This window comes from Bison bison, unplaced genomic scaffold (assembly GCF_000754665.1).
Source record: "Bison bison bison isolate TAMUID 2011002044 unplaced genomic scaffold, Bison_UMD1.0 scf7180017864389, whole genome shotgun sequence".
Classification (NCBI taxonomy): domain Eukaryota; kingdom Metazoa; phylum Chordata; class Mammalia; order Artiodactyla; family Bovidae; genus Bison; species Bison bison.
The window spans coordinates 8,886,029-8,894,049 of record NW_011494961.1 but is presented as its reverse complement, the minus strand read 5'-3'; the positions used below and the strand labels follow the sequence as shown (position 1 = coordinate 8,894,049).

Here is an 8,021-nt window from a genome sequence, read left to right as displayed (position 1 = left end):
TACCATGTATGAAACGAGTCGCCAGTCCAGGTTTGATGCACGGTACTGGATGCTTGGGGCTGGTGCACTGGGAAGACCCAGAGGGAGGGTAGGGGAGGGAGAAGGGAGGAGGGAGAAGGGTTCAGGATGGGGAACGGGGGTATACCTGTGGCGGATTCATTTCGATATTTGGCAAAACTAATACAATATTGTAAAGTTTAAAAATAAAATAAAATTTAAAAAAATAAAATAAAATAAAATTGAAAAAAATTAGAATGACAATAATGTAATAAAGTAAATATAAATTCAAAACTGGTAATTATCCTGCTAATTTAACTAAGTCTAATCTATATAGTCTGAGTGTTAGCTAGTCAGCCTAGTTTGGCTGACTAGATTTTTCCTTAAAAAATAGTCGATTTTTCTCTTACTTTGTACCTGATAAATTTAGTACAAAGGTACTTGTTTATAATTTGAAGAAACCTATTTTTCATGATTTTCCAGTAATGCTACTTTCTATAGAACAAATATTTTCTCAAAATGTTGTGCTCTATTGATAGCGTATTTTTATCCACTAAGTAAGCATTTTCTTGTTTATATTCTTGTGTGGCATCCTTCTTTTTAAAACTACTATAATTATCCATCTACTTATCTTACAAGTGGAAACATAATGTTTCATTTACTATGGAAAGAATACAATATTTTACTACAAAAGGACATCAAAAAGCCCTGTAATTCTGGTGCTTCTTATCCTTGAGTCATAAAAACAGGCTAGGCTTATGGAAGAAAAGAGATTAGAAGGCAGTGTTTATAATCATAGGCAAAACTATACCCTAAACAAGCTACAAAAATAAGTCTTTTTAAAAACATCACACTCAGAACTATGATTTTAAACCCTTTAATTTAACTTTGCCTTGCCTTTGAAGGGAAAATCTCCTTGAACTTTAAATAACTTTTAAATTTTAACTGCACTCTCTCACTGAATTTTTCAAGTCCCAAAGTCACTATTTGTTGAATGACAAATAGCATTTTTAAAAGAGGCCTTCAATAACTATGCACATGTACTTGTCAGCTACCATTTCTAGAGCTAATTTCCATACCAGTTACCAAATAAGCCCAGGGGCTAAAACAACAGCTTAGAAAGCAAAACTCTGTAACCTACGAGATCTCTTACTTTCTCATATTGAATTTTTAAATGTACTGAATAAAAGTGGGAAGGAGGAGAAGGTAGAGAAACTGTTTTTTTCTTGGCTTAAAAAAGAAAAGATTGGGCAAATGCCTACATTAAATCTCATAGGCAGCCTAAGTTATTAAATATAAATGATTGCAAAATGAAAACCTGCAATCAGGTAAAGGTTAAAATAAATTCCCAAAATCTCTGACCTGTGTAAGTCGTTCTCAACCCCCGTACACGTTAGAATCACCTGGAAACCTTTTAAATAATACAAAATTAAGTACTGAATTGGCCTGAATGAGCCTGGCCCACTGCTCAGGCTCAGTGGGGCCTGAGCACTGGCTTTTTTAAAATCACCAAGATGGTTTAATATGCTGGAAGGCTGATAATACAGATCCACATATTATCAAATAAAATACATAGGCAGATTTTTAACCAAAGGAAATGGTTACTTTAGCGCGAATAAGAGTCCCATGGAGAGCAAGGAAATCAAATTAGTCAGTCCTAAAGGAAATCAACACTGAACATTCATTGAAAGGACTGATGCTGAAGCTCCAATACTTTGGCCACCTGATACGAAGAACTGACTCACTGGAAAAGACCATGATGCTAGCAAAGACTGAGGGCAGGAGGAGAAGGGGACATCAGAGAATGAGATAGTTGGATGGCATCAGTGATTCAATGGACTTGAGTCTGAGCAAACTTCAGGAGATAGTGAAGGACAGGGAAGCCTGACTTGCTGCAGTCCTTGGGTCACAAGGAGTTGGACACGACTGAGTGACTGAACAGCAACAAACCCTCACCAAGGGCCTGCAAGGATCACGCTCTGTGTTAGGCTTTGAGGATACAAAAGTATTTGAAAATTAAGGACTTCATGACATACCTGCAGTTCAAATTCTTTAAAAAGTATTATTTTTAAAAATCCTCCATCTTTTTTTTTTTCCTGTAAAAGGAATATGCACCAACACATATTTCATGAAGCAAACTCTTTAAATACATCAGGCTTGACTTGCAAGTAAACTATAATTTTAAAAGTAGGGACATAAATGGCAATACAAAATATTTACTAATAAGAAATGAGGATTCATGGCTCTACAATATAGATGAACACTAGAATCGGGATTTCCAAGTAGATGATCCAAAGACTCTTTTTCAGATTTACACACAGTTTTAGTGAAAATCCTGAGAGTAGCAATATCTATCACTTAATAATGAATAAGCCAGAGACTTTTCAAAACATGGAGATGGAAGTCACAAAATCTGAAAAGCAAGGGGAAACAAAACAAAACAAAACAAAACACATCAGGCCAGTGCTTTGTGGTAGTCAGAGGGAGGAAACTGCTTACAGCCAGCAGAAAAGCTAAGGTTAGATGAATGAGTAAAAGTAAGGAAGTTGAAAACATCTCAGCCAGAAATTTAATATGGCTTTATTTCTCTTAATACATAAATTCTAAGGAATCAGAACAGTTCATATTCAACTGTTAAAGCAAAAACATATTCCAAAGTGAAGTGAAATTATCTGTAGGTTTTTAACAAACAAATTTAAAATCTTAAGAATTAGAGTTCCCAATTGGATGGGTTTGGGGATTGGGGAGGCATTTTCACAAGAACTGAGAGCTTGACCTGGGACTCTCTTTGAATAACCAACTATTGGTGCTGGCATTATGACCACTAGTAACATATATGATTTTAAAAGTAGATCTAATTATTATGATTCATGAGAAAAATCTGGAGAGTACATAATCACCTATGGTAAGAAGATACTGCTTAAGATACATAGTTTTTCTCAGATTTAAAATGAATCTCTGTCTGAAGGCCCCCTGTAAAAAAGGGTGTAGGATTTATTTTTAGTCTCCTTGTACTTGGTTTCCTGAGAACTGCAATGTTCTTCAATTATGCAGTATCTGAAAAAGTTCTTATCTTTTAATGTCTTTGGAATAGTCAACTACCCCTATATATAAGTCGTTACTGTCAGCATATCCCCTAGTAATAAAAATGAATATGATGATGAGACAATTCACTGGACCCTATTATATGCCAGGTCCTTAATGTATACTAAGCATTTTTATATATTATCTCATTTAATCCACTCAATTAACTGATTTATTCACATTTTAAGAACAAGAGGACTGAGGCTAAGCAATATTTAAAAATTTGCCCAAGGTCACAGAATTAGGAAGTGGTAGGTTTAATGGCAACCCACTCCAGTACTCTTGCCTGGAAAATCCTATGGATGGAGGAGCCTGGTGGGCTGCAGTCCATGGGGTTGCTAGGAGTCGGGCACGACTGAGTGACTTCACTTTCACTTTTCACTTTCATGCATTGGAGAAGGAAATGGCAACCCACTCCAGTGTTCTTGCCTGGAGAATCCCAGGGACAGAGGAGTCTAGTGGGCTGCCGTCTATGGGGTTGCACAGAGTCAGACATGACTGAATCGACTTAGCAGGAGAAGCAGCAGCAGCAGAACTAAAACCAAAGTTCTTTAGTTGGTTTTTTTTTTCCCCAGTTTGGGAATCCAACACATTCTAATAATAAATGTTCACTGAACAAAAATTATAGAATATAGAAAAATCAAAAAGTTACAAGGGCTTAGACCTGAAGCATAGCTGTTGCAGAATTTTCAGTGTATTTCCTTTCCGTCTTTTTGCCATGCCTTGTAAATCAGTGCTTGTAATCTGAAGTACCAAGCTCAGGTAACCCCTCTATGCTTCCTTCTGTGTGTATTCAAAATCTGGCCCTTTACAGACTCCCTGGTCATTCTGTCCCCCATACATACACTCCAGTCAGAAATACACATAAATGCACAGGAAGTTAGACTTCCTACCTCACCCTTGGCTATCGTTCTCTCTGCCCTGTCTACCCCTTATGAAAAAAAAGTTGGCAAAAGGGAAGACCCAAAACCCAGATGACCAGACAAACCAAGGATTTCTTCAAAACACACTGAAGTAACATAATGAATCACTAGAAATGATGCCTCAGGTCAGAGTGTAGAGACTGATGTCATTAACCCAGGTCTCTGGAGAAAGAATAGCATGCAAGATGGAATCATACAATAAGGAAGTATGCCTTAATCTCTAACACTCACACACACACACACAGCTTATAGCTGTCTCCCAAGTGACTGTGTTCTTCTTTAAAATTTTTTTTTAGTTCATTTACAATATTATATTAGTTTCAGGTGTTCAACTTTGTGATTCATTATTCTTATACATTATACTTACTTAGTCATTATAAAATATTGGCTACATTCTCTGTGCTATACAATATACCCATCTAGCTTATTTAGGGAGAAGGCAATGGCACCCCACTCCAGTACTCTTGCCTGGAAAATCCCATGGACGGAGGAGCCTGGTGGGCTGCAGTCCATGGGGTCGCACAGAGTCGGACACAACTGAAGTGACTTAGCAGCAGCAGCAGCAGCTTATTTATTTTATACATAGTAGTTTGTACTTCTTAACTGCCTGCCACTATCTTGTCCCTCCTCTCATCCCTCTCCCTACTGATAACGACCAGTTTGTTCTCCGTATCAATGAATCTGTTTCTATTTTGCTATATTCATGCTTGCTTTGGTTTTTAGATTCTAATCTAAGTGAGAGCATATAGTATTTGTCTTTCTCTGTCTGACTTACCTCACCCTCCAGGTCCATCCATGTTGTTACAAATGGCACAATTTTATTCTTTTTTATGACTGAGCGGCATTCCGTTGCCTTTATCTATCTACCTATATGCATGCGTGCGTGCTAAGTCACTTTAGAAAGTGAAGTCCCTCAGTTGTGTCCGACTCTTTGCGACCCCATGGACTGTAGCCTACCAGGCTTCTCAGTCCATGGGATTTTCCAGGCAAGAATACTGGAGTGGGTTGCCATTTCCTTCTCCAGGGGACCTTCCCGACCCAGGGATCGAACCCGGGGCCTCCCGCCTTGTAGGCAAATGCTTTACTGTCTGAGCTATGATGCTATGGACTGGAGCCCACCAGGCTCCTCTGTCCACCGGATTCTCCAGGCAAGAATACTGGAGTGGGTTGCCATGCCCTTCTCCAAGGGATTTTCCCGATCCAGGGATTGGACCCACATCTCTTACCTCTCCTGCATTGGCAGGCGGGTTCTTTACCACAGCGCCACCTGGGAAAGCCCCAGCAAACCTTGAATATGTTTAAATGACACTGTATATACCTCCTATCGTTTTTGCTGCTCCTTCTCGGTTTTTGGAGGTGGGGCTAGTTGTCCCTCATCAGCCATCCCTCTAAAGGTACAGAGTTCACTCCTTGGGCTATTTCTGTTTTCTGTATCGTTCACTCCCTAGGTCATCTCATCCAGTCTTGTGGTACTAAATAGCGAAATAAAAAATATTTACATTCATACAAAAGAAATAGGGCTTCCCTGGTGGCTCGGTGGTAAAGAATTCGCCTGCCAATGCAGGAGACACAGGTTTGTCACCGGTCTGGGAAGATCCTACCCGCTGTGGAGCAATTAAGCACCTGCACCACAACTCTTGAGCCTGTGCTCCAGAGCCTGGGAGCTGCAACTCCTGAGCCAGTGAGCCCTAGAGCCTGTGCTCCCTGGCGAGAGAAGCCCCCGAAATGAGAGGCCCGCCCAACTGAAGAGTACACCCCGGCTCGCTGCAAGTAGAGAGAAGCCAGCGTGGCAACGAACACCCAGCACAGCCAAATAAAGTCAATAGCAGCTATATTGATGACTTCCAAACAAATATTGGTAGTCTGGATCTCTCTTGTGAACTTTAGACCCGCATTTTACTGATCACTTAACACCTCCATTGGCATCTAATAGGCATCACAACCTCAGTATTCAAAACTGAGTTTTGAATATTTCCCTCCAAACCCTCCTACTGTCGTCCCAGTCTTAATCAACAACAACACTATTTTGCCAAACTCCTCAAGGGAAAAAAACCTTTATGTTAACCTCGACTCCTTTTTTTTGATCTCTCCCACACCTCGTTTCCAGTTCCCTGGCAAACCTCCTTGGATCTGCCTTCAAAACATTCAGAATGCAGCAGCTTCTTCTCCCATTGCCTTGTCTATACCACTATTTTGTCTCATTTAGTTGCCTGTTGCTGCCAAGCCGCTTCAGTCATGTCCGACTCTGTGCGACTCCATGGACTGCAGCCTACCAGGCTTCTCTGTTCATGGGATTCTCCAGGCAAGAACACTGGAGTGGGTTGCCATTTCCTTCTCCAATGCATGAAAGTGGAAAGTGAAAGTGAAGTCACTCAGTTGTATCTGACTCTTAGCGACCCCATGGACTGCAGCCCACCAGGCTCCTCCATCCATGGGATTTTCCGGGCAACAGTACTGGAGTGGGGTGCCATTGCCTTCTCCCTTTAGTTGCCTATGATCACCTAAATAGCCAGTCAGGATTTCAAGTCTCCCTTCCTTGCTTTATATTTTATTTTTTTCCCCTTAACATTTATTTCTAACAAACTATGTATTATATTTCCTTATTCTTTATTGCTCATTTGTGCTCAAGGGGAGCGAAGACTTTGGTCTCTGGTTCACTGATGTATGGCCAGAATTTAGAACGCAGCCTGCATTTAAAGCCTACCTTTCAGTAAATATTAGTTGCAAGAATGAACGACTCTTGTTTCTTCTCCATAGTTTAGGTGTTTTGCTTACCTACATGGTTGAGACCTGGTCCAAGCATGGTCCATGTTTGACTCCTGGAGATGGGAAAGAGCATAGAGGAATTCACACGTCGTGTTGCACAGTCTGAACCAGGAAACGGCACACATCACTTCCAGTTACATTCTGTTAGGCAGACCTGAAATTCATGGCCGTAACTAGCCATCAGGAAGTTTGGAAATGGCATTCCTAGCCTGTTAGCCATGGCCTTACCTGGAAGTCTATAGTTTAAAATGTGGAACAGGATCTAGTAGACAGTTGGCAGTCTCCACCTTACCTGTTATTTACACAGCTCATTTTATCCAGAATGACAACACACTCAAAATACTTCAGAGTTCCAGAAGTAAATTACAGACTGTAGGTAGACCAAACTGTTCAATGGTGTGAAAATATGAGAGTACTTTATATGCCATTGATCACAGCTTTGTTCTTTAAAGCAGAACTGAGGCAAATCCCACTTGAAAGGCTCTGCCAAGTCTCAGAGAGTCTTACTAATTCTTTAGATGTAAACTGCCTAGGACATATGGACCATATCTCGAGACTTTTATTATTTTATTGCTTAGTACAACTTATAGAAGTTGTGCAAAAATAATATTGAGAACTGAGGGCAAAAAGAAGTGTGGGTGAAAACACAAGGAAAGAAGCTTATTACTTCTATTGCTATCACCTCAGTTACTAGAACTACTGAAATTAAAAAAACAATTGACTAATTTTCCTTCTTCTAAGAGACTCTAGCAATCTATGGCATGAACCACAGAGAACTGGACGATGTAGAAGCACAGGATGTAGAAATTCTACGATCCAAAGTCCAACCATAGGTCTTGTGGGAAACATAACCTTAGGTGTTAGAATTAATCAGTAGGGTAAAAATAACATTTTTGTGCTTTATCTAAAATGTTTAAAAATGCAATAAGCAAAGTAGCTCAGTCGTGTCCAGTTCTTTGCAACTCCATGGACTGTAGCCTACCAGGCTCCTCTGTCCATGGGATTTTCCAGACAAGAGTACTGGAGTGGGTTGCCATTTCCTTCTCCAGGGGATCTTCCCCACCCAGGGATCGAACCTGGGTCTCCAGCATTGCAGACAGACGTTTTACTGTCTGAGCCACCAGGGAAGGCACAATAAACCCTTTCAAATCTTTCAAGGTAATTGAAGTTAACTCCCACAGTTAGATAGAGCTTATATTCTTATGCATCAGTATATCAACATAGTATCAAAAAGCATTTGTTAATAAGGCC

The 8,021-nt window shown here is 40.1% G+C and overlaps 1 pseudogene; it reads right to left on the bottom strand.

Annotated features, from left to right (window-relative positions):
- The window catches only part of LOC105002094, a 27,199-nt pseudogene that overhangs the window by 18,005 nt on the left and 1,173 nt on the right, over window positions 1–8,021 (bottom strand).